General features: G+C 41.6%; 1 pseudogene; it reads right to left on the bottom strand.

Moving 5' to 3' along the window:
• Nucleotides 1-217: 217 nt before the first annotated feature.
• Nucleotides 218-342, bottom strand: LOC127679555 (uncharacterized; annotated as a pseudogene).
• Between the last annotated feature and the right edge of the window lie 9,953 nt (nucleotides 343-10,295).

Raw genomic sequence — 10,295 nt, 5'->3', positions numbered from 1 at the left:
ACTAGTTCTCTGTTTGGGCCCATGGTGATTGGTGGTCTTCTTGAGCTCACTCCTTGCTTGGGCCCATTTGAGTAGGCCTATACAAGGGTTGGTCTATCTCAGGCTCGGTCCTGGTCCCAGGTGGGGGTCTTCTAGTCTCCAGTTTGCTCCCTGCCCTGGGAGCTTGTCTGGATCTGCATGGCACAGGACTGGTGGTTGTCTCAGGCTTTTAAAAAGGAATGTTAGGCTACTAACTAATCATTCAGAGGTTCACAGGTCAGAACACTGAGTGTAGACATAGCCTCTCTCCTCTCTGCCATTCACTGATGCACATGTGACACCTACAACACTTCTAGGGACAGGGCCTGTGATTTTCTTAAGGATTTCTTACTCTCTTCCCCCAATGTCTTAACAATCTCAGGCCTTCTTCACTAACACAGGCATTACAGCTATAAATTGCCCTCTAGGAGAACACTTTATCTGCATCTCGTAAGTCCCAGTGTGCAGTGTTTTTAATTTCTTTCATACTAAAGTATTTTCCTTTCCATTGTGATTTTTACTTGATACACTCCAACTGAGTTTAGGACTTTGTTGTTTAAATTTCACATATTTTGTATTTCCCAAGTTTCTGTTGTTCATTCCATTGTGGTTAGGGATTTACCTAGTATGGCTTTATTGAGAATTATTTTGTGTCCTATATATCGTTTTTTTGTTTTGTTTTGTTTTTTTCTTAATAATGTTCCAAGTGATCTGAGAAAAATGTGTGCTCTGCTACGGTTGGCAGAACATTCCAGAGATACTAGTTAGATCGAGTTGGTGAATAGTGTTGCTCAAGTCTCATTACTTTGTTCAGTTCTTGTTTAGTTGCTGCATGTGTTATAAAAACTGAAGTGTTAAAGTCTCAGACTCTCATTGTACAACTATTTCTCTCTTAGTCTTGGTTCCTGTCCTACAGGGCTATTTTTAGCTTTATCATTTTATATGGTTGGCCCGTATGACATTAGGGGAATGCCTCTTTCTATTTAAAATTTAATATTATGATAACATTTGTGTGTGCATGATCTGAAGTGCTTTTGCTTAGGTTGTATAGTTCTTGTGACTGTCCTTAATGTGGTTTGTATTTTTCTGTGTTTTTCCTTTGGACTGTGTCTTTGAATTTAGGTGTTTCTGACAAAAGTACATACTCTGCTCTTAGTTTTACTCATATATATATATATATATATATATATATATATATATATATATATATATATGTCATTTTGATTTTTATTTCTTAAATGCTCATATTTTTATTCATGTATTTTCCCTCTACTGTTTTCTTTGGATTGATAATTTTCTAGTAAAACATTTTAATTTTTTGTTTGTTTGAGTTAAGGGGTCACATACAAAAAGATATTGTGTCAAATATTTTGTGCCAAACTTAAGTACTCTAGAGTTTAATGTGTTAAATCTATAGTAGTACATTAAATGCATATGTTTTCTATAGTTGCTCTTGAAATCAGTGAAGAGGAGAAAGAAATGAGAATGAGCATTCAAACTCTTTATTTACTAGTGTATTCTATGGAGTAGGCTACAAGACAAGCCTCCATACTGTCCTTAAATTCTAAACAAATTTATCATTTTTTCACCTTTGAATGTATGTTTATGTGCATGCATGCACATGTGCCTGTGCATGTGTGTGTATATGTTAGGCATACCCTACCCCCAAGCACCCCATGGTATATATGTGGAGGTCAGGGTCAAACTCTGATGTTGGTCCCTGCTTTCTACCTTATTTAAGACTGGGTCTTTATGTACCATTGTATATGCCAGTCTGGGTAGCTTGTGAGCTTCTGAAGATTCTCCTATTTCAGCATCCTCTCTCCTTCAACAAGTGCTGGCGTTACAGATGTGTGCTATTACATCTGGCTTTATGTGGGTTGTGAGAATCCAAACCCACATCCTCATGTTTGTATGGCAAGTACTATACCCACTGAGACATCTCTGTACTGTCTTTTCTGATGACACAGTTACCTTACTCTCTCTCTCTCTCTCTCTCTCTCTCTCTCTCTCTCTGTGTGTGTGTGTGTGTGTATGTGTGTGTGTGTGTGTGTATAATTCACTTATTATCTGAGATCACCTTCTTGCAACTGGCAGAATCTTCTCTTAGTACTTCTTGCATGATGGACTACTGTCTTTGGAGACAATCTGCCACAAATTGTTATAGGATTCATCTCAACTCTTCCCCCTCCCAACAAATGACACTAGGGATTGCATCAATAGTGTCATAAAGGCACTGATGTTGATCTTGTTTGGAGCCAAATTTATAAAACGGAAATTTGAACAATTCTTGGAAGTGTGTTAGACAAGCCTCCTGGTGAGGGACCCCAGGAAGGTCAGAGAAAGTGAAGCTCCAGGAATGAGCCCTAGCGTCCAACCGTCAAAGTGTCTCTCTTGTTAATGTGACCCACAGAGCAAGGAAGGCCTCCAGCACTGGCTCTTTCCCAAGGCAAAGAATGCGTTCCCAATTATGCTGTGGCAGCTTAAAAATGGGTCATATCTACTTTTTCTGTTCTTTTGCAGTGACCCCCGTAATCTAAACCAGCTTCTCGCTCTCTATTTAATTTGGAAAAAAATCATTAAAACTAAACAGACCAAGAGCCCAATTAGGAGAGTCCTGCTGCATAACAGATAATTGAGACTTTTCCAGAAAATGACTGTCTTTGGACCTACCTGGATTTGCAGAAGCAATGCTAAGCAGCATGGGTCAGGGATGCTGCAGGACATCATCAAAGCTTTCTCTCTCACGGCTAATGAAAACAACCCTGTGAGTCAGATGCTATTATCTTTTGTTTATAGAGGCAGAATCCAAAGCCCTTAGAGTTTAAGTAACTTGCCCAGGTCAGAAAGCTAAGAAGTAGAACAGATTTGAAATGCAGGTCTTTATGTCCTGGGTCTCATGGTCAAAACAGTAAAGCTGAGCACATGAGAATGCCCTTTGGTTCTGGTTTAGATGGGGCAATTGCTTCTCGCCAGCACTGCACCTTTCCCCATTTGCCCGGTAGCCAGCTCGTGCTCTCTGGCTCCCTCTGTTTTGTGAGTGGGTTGCCCCCTCTCCTCACTGATGCCATGCTTGCTTAGTCTGAACTTCACCCGGGTGTATGTGCTCAGTAGTTTTGCACTCACAATGCCTTGAAGGCATTCATGACAGTATAATGGAAGCTAAACAGATACTTGCTTGGCAGGTTTAAAGTACTGTTAGGTCATATACATAAACACACTTGCCACCAAGCCAAGTGATGGTTAATTACCAGAATGAACACAAAAGAAGAAGAAAGTGAACTCCTGCAAGTTGTCCTCTGACTTTCATAAGTGCCCCATGGCTGTTGTCTGTTCTGTCTCCATCCATACAAGTAAGCAAATAAGTAAATAAATAAAGATAATAAAATTACTGTCAGACAATATCCATGATGTCACTTCTCTTATAAGACAAGTCTTTTTTTTTTCTTCCCTATATTGGACCTCTACTTTGCCATCTGTAAAAGGGTGTCTTAGGGTTTTACTGCTGTGAACAGACACCATGACCAAGGCAAGTCTTATAAGGACAACATTTAATTGGGGCTGGCTTACAGGGCCAGGGTCAGAGGCTCAGTCCATTCTTATCAAGGCAGGAGCATGGCAGTATCCAGGCAGGCATGGTGCAGAAGGAGCTGAAAGTTCTACATCTTCATCTGAAGTCTACTATCAGAATACTGACTTCTAGATAGCTAGGATAAGGGTCTTAAAGCCCACATCCACAGTGTCACACCTACTCCAACAAGGCCACACCTTCTAATAGTGCTACTCCCTGGGCTGAGCATATATAAACCATCACAAAGGGGAAGGCTGTATTCCTGTATTTCTATGACCTTGACTAGGCTTTTGCCATGGCCTCATTGGACCCCTAGAACCAGGAATGAGCACTTCATTAGACCCATGAGTCTGTTCTTTACTTTTCTCATCCATAAGCTCAGTAAATTGCCTGGCTTTCTATTATTATAAAACATCCCTCAGGTAATGAACTTGTGGAGAGAAGGGGCTTACTTTGGCTCATTGTTCTGAAGGGGCTAATCCACAATGGTGGCTGGGCAATGCCTAGGCCTTTGGGGATGCTATACTTTTTGGGTAAATCATATAACAGAGCAAAAGTGCTCACCTTAGGCCAACAAACAATGGAAAGAGAAAGAGCCAGGGTCCACAATCCCCTTTGAGTGCTAGTCCCCAGTGATGTCTTACCAGGCATCTCCTCTCCAGGACCCCACTCTCTACTAATAGCACTGCATGCCTTCTGCCACATTGCAAATCCAAGCTAGACCACAGCTCTTCAAGCATTCTCTTCCCATCTATTCTCACTCAGAGCTTCATACCTGCTATTCTCTTCTGACGACTGAATCTAAGGACTCCTTCCTGTAACCTTGGTACCATTATGTAGCTGCCAGCAGCCACATGTAAACCGGGTTACCTGTTGAGAGAATAAATAGGGAAGAGGGGCGAAAAGAAGTGCGGCTAAGACAATGTTCACTGATCAAAGCCGGAAACTTTAATGGCGCCAGACCTTTTAACAGTTTGGGCAACCCTTCCCCCCAGACTCCAGGCTGAGTTACGGTGGAAGTTGTCTAGCTTCTCTTGGAGGTCCTCGTCTTGACTGCTCCGGCAGGTGGGTGGGTCACCTGCTTAATTCAGGAATTCCTAGACCTGGAGGAACAATGAACTTAACCTTTACTTCGAGCGCTCCACCCTGGGTGGAGAAGGATCCTGGCTAACTGGGAGAAGTTAACCTTGACCAAAGTCAAACTCTGACCAAGTGCAAGACTGCCCCAATATGGCTCTGTACACCATTATGTTCGGAATACCAATACATGAATAGCATTTCCTGCATTGTATTGAGCTCCACTGCATCCCTGTGATGCCTAAATTCCTACTGCACATGCTGCTAAAAGCTACGCTTGGCCTCCCATCTTCAACAGGACAATTAAACAGACAGTGATACTGAAAAGCAGAGAAAGGGGAATTAAGGACTCAATGTGGTCACATTGGGAAGAAGAGCAAAGAGCTCCAGTGACTCCCTCAGTGACAGCCAGAAATGCCAGCCTCCAGTGTGATCTTAAGGTCTACAAAGAAGATGATAGGACACAGTTCACTCCACCTGGATTGTGGTGATGCTAACCGCTGAGCAAAGAGCTGTCCCATGGTTGCCACCAAGGCCCTGCCTAACTGTAGACATTGTTTGGGAGACTCTTCTACTCTGCCTTGTCAAAGTAGGCTAGCTCTCCCAAGTTTCTCCTCCACAGGACCATCTCTCAGACCATCTGGGTCTGGTACCTGAAGTCTGATGCTGTTCTATGCATTAGCAGAAGATGTAATGCCATTCTGACAGCCAAAGGCATAAAACCTCTGCCTCCCAGCAAAGCCATTGAGACCACAGGAACCTAGGATTATCATCCAGGTAGAGGTGAGTCTTTGTCATTTTAGTTGATACATAGGCCATATGAATTATAATTCCTGCTATAATTTATTCTTCTCAAATCTCTGATGGTGTTAACAGCAACCAGCTCCTTCTCCAAGGTTGCAGCGACCTAATCAACTCATTTCATATGTAATATCAGACCTCAAGCCTCACTTTTCTAGAGCTACCAGGTCTGCTGCTACCAGGTCTAGAACTACCAAGGCAGACACAGATACAGTTTACCTTGCTGGCAGACTTCAATCTGCTAGAGGTCAACTGACCAAACAGGTTTATGAAGACATGACCATTCCAAGGTACAGTTGAAGAAAAGAATTTTATTTAGATATGAGGGCAAGCACAGCCAGAGGCATCTGGAAGATCTAGATTGAACTGGGCCACGAGAGAAGAGAAATGGGGTGAGAGCGAGAGAGGAAGAAGAGGACAGAAGGATTCAAAAGGACCAAGAGCATATAGCTAAAATAACACACACACACACACACACACACCCCAGAAGCTGGGGGGAAGAGAAAGTAAGCAGAGCTCCTGGGCTCGAGAGGCTTAGGGTAGGGAGTTGGATAAGAAGTGCTGGGAGAAGCCTCAGGTACCAGGTTTCTTTGGGACATGACATTACATCTTTATTTCATCTAATTTATTAAATTAAATCTTTAATCTTTAGAGACCTGGCATGAGATTCAGGCTTGAATGGAAGGCAAAAGGAATGCATAACTAAGTAGTCTTGGTCAAAGCAGGGTCCTTGCTCATCACTGATCTGTCATTGTCTTGGTGCCAGTCCTTCCAGAAAGGCATCTAAGTTGTCAGAGCTGTGGAAAATCTCTTCGTGGGAGACAAGTCCTTCCCCTTTCTGGCACCAGGCTTCATTCTTTTTCTTCTCCCAGTGTGAGATTCCTCTAGAAATCCCAATTTCCTGAGAACTGTTGTTTTACCAGTTAGCCACATGGGTTTAGCTGTTTAGCCAGAGAGAGCTGTCCTCTTATTGTAATTTTGTTTCTGGCCGGATGGTTACAGTTTGAGGCAAGAATACGTTCTGAGGTTGAGTCTCTTTTGCAAAAGAGACTCAACTTCAGAACTCCACCGCAGGTATAGAGCACTAAGGTTTCCTACCTTCCATTCATCAAGAAAAGTGTCCTGGCAGCCAGTCACAAGGATGCTGGAGTCAGAGCCTAAACTGCTACCTTATTCGTGCCTCAAACTGTAACCATCCTGCCAGAAACAAAATTACAATAAGAGGACAGTAGGTATTCAGGAAAACTACTTCAAAAAGGCCTGCTTCCTCCTTAGAATTCCTGGAAGTATAAAGCTAAGGTGTTACCACAAGTTCAGCCTCCCAACCCCATGACATGCCTTTTGTGGAAAAGACTAAATGAGACAGCAGAGAGGAGACACCCAACCCTTCCAACTTTGCTTTCTTATTGGGGAATGGAAAACAATAGAGAGAGAAATGGAGTTTAAAGCCACCGCTTTCAGGAAGTGCAAGCCTTATACCACATGCTCAGTGCTTTGTAACTTCAGAAACAGAGGAAGGAAGGTTGACTACAGTTCTGAAGATCAGAATCGACCACACAGTGTCAGTTCTTATACTGATATTTTGGTGATGGGAAGCAGTTTTGTAATAGAACCCTCTGCTGACACATACTGTTTCTTTCTAGCTTACATATCTTGGCTTAATAAATGGATGGTGGTTTGTTTTGTGTTCTTGTGTGAACCTGGTACAAATGCAATTTGAATCAAGCTAAGAGCATTTTCTTATGGCCAGAACCAATTACTCTTGTTATTTTATTCTCTACTGCAACCTTGGCTTTTCTACATTGGAAAGCTGCACACAAAAGAAACCTTCAGGTGACTGGCTAGTGACTGCTGTTCTCCAGGAGGAATCTAATGCTACCTTTTATGTAGATAGGAAAATGGAAATGTTTATTTAAAAATGAATAATAACATGGGAATTGGGAATGCACCCTGTACATGTGGGAAGTAGCAACTTAAACTATTTATAATATAGCTCTTTGTGTGGATACATCCGTACAATAAGTGAACCTATTTTTAGAATGACATACCCTGGAGTCTAAACCTTCTTTTAAAATTCTACATCTAATAGTTTTTATGCAAATAATTTTACCCTTTCCCTTGTGCCAAATGCAGACAATGATAGTCTTTTCTTAAAGCTTACTAATGAGCTACCCTAACGGTGATGGTTTTGTTTTACACACTCATTTACTTAGAGGAACATGCTTACAACAGCCAAATGGGATGTTATAGAGCAATTAGTGATTAGAAAGCGGCAAGTCCAAATGTTCAGCTAGACAAGGCCAAGTGTTTTTGATAAATGTATAACTTTCCATGTTTCCCCACTGTATGTGCATGCTACATCTTCATCCATTCTGTCATGTGTGCTTAGGCTCTCAGGGGATGCAGGCAACACTGGCCTGCCTGACTTGGATGAGACCTGGGATCTAGGACATTTGCCCTTCAAACGAAGAAACCAAGAAAGTTGTACCCCTTGTGCTGTGATTCAAAGTGTTCTAATGCTTGTGCATGTGAATCTTGCCATAGATCTAGTTCCTCTATAATCTCTATCCACTGCCCACTGCCCCCAACTATTCACCAATAAGATAAGTAAAAAGAATGTTTATTAGGCAAATGCTTTTCCATCATCTACTTACAGGGAGGCATGTTCCTTTCCATTCCATAGGCTCACCAAGCTCCTCTGAGACTTTATTCCCTGCACCCCCAGCAAGGTCTGGTTTTTCCATTCCAGGCCTGTCTGGTTTATCAGGTATCCCCTTCTCCTTGAACCAAATGTTGAGTAGCACATTCTCTCTCATATGTGGATGCTAGCTTTGAATCATAGATATGTGTATTTAAGTTGGAGTGCCCACAGAAGTCAGGAAACTAGTAAGGGGCCATGGCTGAATTTCAGGGGACAGTGGAATAATCCTGGTGGTTTGAAGACAGAAAGGCAATAGGAAGGGTTAAATGGGTGAGGGTTGAGAGGGCAGTGTGAAGGAGTGAACTTGGGAAGGTTGACTACATTAAAGAGCTTTAAAAAATGTCACACATAAACCTACTACTAAATTTCCTAAATGCACACATATACATATCTAAAAGGGATTTAAATGTAGTCACCCTATAATGTGGTGGTGGGAAGCAATGCCTCTCCCAGACACCACAGGCTATCAAATAAAAAGGTTATTGCCTGGTATGATTTACCTCTTTTCTTTTCTTCTTTCTTTTTCTTTTTACAAGTTGTTGATCAATAATAGGGTCTCATAATGGTTGCCCAGAATTTCAGAATATTGGTATTGTTCCTTATTACCCACTCCAGAACTTAATAGTAAGATCTTATTACTGAGGATAACACATTTGAGTCACAGGACACTGAGCTGGTACCAACCTAGAACAGCATCCCCACTGGCTGTCTTTCATAGAGATGGATGGTTCTACATATGCTGTGGTGGATGGGGGTGGGGAAGAAAAATTGTCAGTGGTCTACCCAGCTCTTAACCCTGGGAGCTACAGTTAAGACTGACCTGTCAGGTTACGCTAGTGCAATGAAAACACAGAAGTCATGGGAGTTACCAACAACATTTTGATTGGATTTATAGCTTACTCCAAAAAAACAGAACTCATGATTTGTACAATTAACTGGAACCAAAATTTGTGGCTGGGCCCTAAGTGAGAAGCTAGCACAATTATTCTGCTAAATGAGCATAGTAACCAACTGTCCAATAAGTTCTTAATTTTATAGCCATCGATTAGTGCACCTCTCAGCGGTCCTCAGAGAAGCCTCTTTTTACATTATATTGTAATTAATACAGAGATCCTAAACTTACCAACACATAGAAAATCAGAGACTGTGGAATACTCAGCTCTAAATGCAATAAGTGTGTCCCCTGACAGGGATCCAGGGTCTTCAAGGAAGAGGGCACAGAAAAATGATAAGAGGAAGAGGGAATGATGTCTGCAAGAATTAGTATTTGCCTGACATGACAGCACCATTTCACATGTGAACTCACAGTGACTAGAACTACATGCACAAGACCCACACAAGATCAAGCCAGCTGAAATCCCAGCATAGATCAGGAAGGGGCTCATGAAGTCTCAGCCCCATTTGAGGAGCTACTGACTATTGATGGCACCTGGGAGAGGGAGAGTCAGCTTTCAGAGGATACAGCCACTGAGAGACCACCCCAATCTCCAGTAGATGGTTACAACCCTGCACGTATAGGGAGTGGTAAGTCGGCTCAGTGTAATTTTTGTTTTAAAAGCACATGAAATTTGGAGGGAAAAGTGATGAGGTATAGGAAGGCAATTATGGGGGGAGGGGTGAATGGAGGGTGCATTTAATCAAAACATAGAGGTATTTAGAAATTCTCAAGCAATAAAAAAGAAGACTCTAAAAATAAAAACAAAACAAAACAAAACAAAGCAACATACAAAGAAAAACAGGAAAACAAAATAAAACAAAACAAAAGAACTATGTCCTTTTGTTTATGCTAAATTTGGAAGTAGAGCTCTCTATGGAATTGGGGATATGAATCCACTGGGGTCAGAAGGCTTCTACTCCAATGAAACTGCCAGATGAGCCCTCTCTCCTGCTGAGCCTTTGATAATAGCCTAAAAAAAGACAGCTAAATAGCCCCCGGATACTTGGCCCGAAGACTGTGAGATAATAAACGATTTAAGCTATGAAAATATTTACACTCCAAAGTGATATCATTATTGAATCAAATTTCAGTTTTTATCATGACATCACAATTCGTACTTTTTATTTCTTTGTTTTCATTTAATCCAAGTATATTATGTGCATCAAAGAATGATTTGCATATTTTTCTGC

The sequence above is a fragment of the Apodemus sylvaticus genome, chromosome 2 (assembly GCF_947179515.1).
Source record: "Apodemus sylvaticus chromosome 2, mApoSyl1.1, whole genome shotgun sequence".
NCBI lineage: Eukaryota > Metazoa > Chordata > Mammalia > Rodentia > Muridae > Apodemus > Apodemus sylvaticus.
Note: the sequence above shows the minus strand (reverse complement) of the source record. Positions and strands in the feature narration are given on the sequence as shown.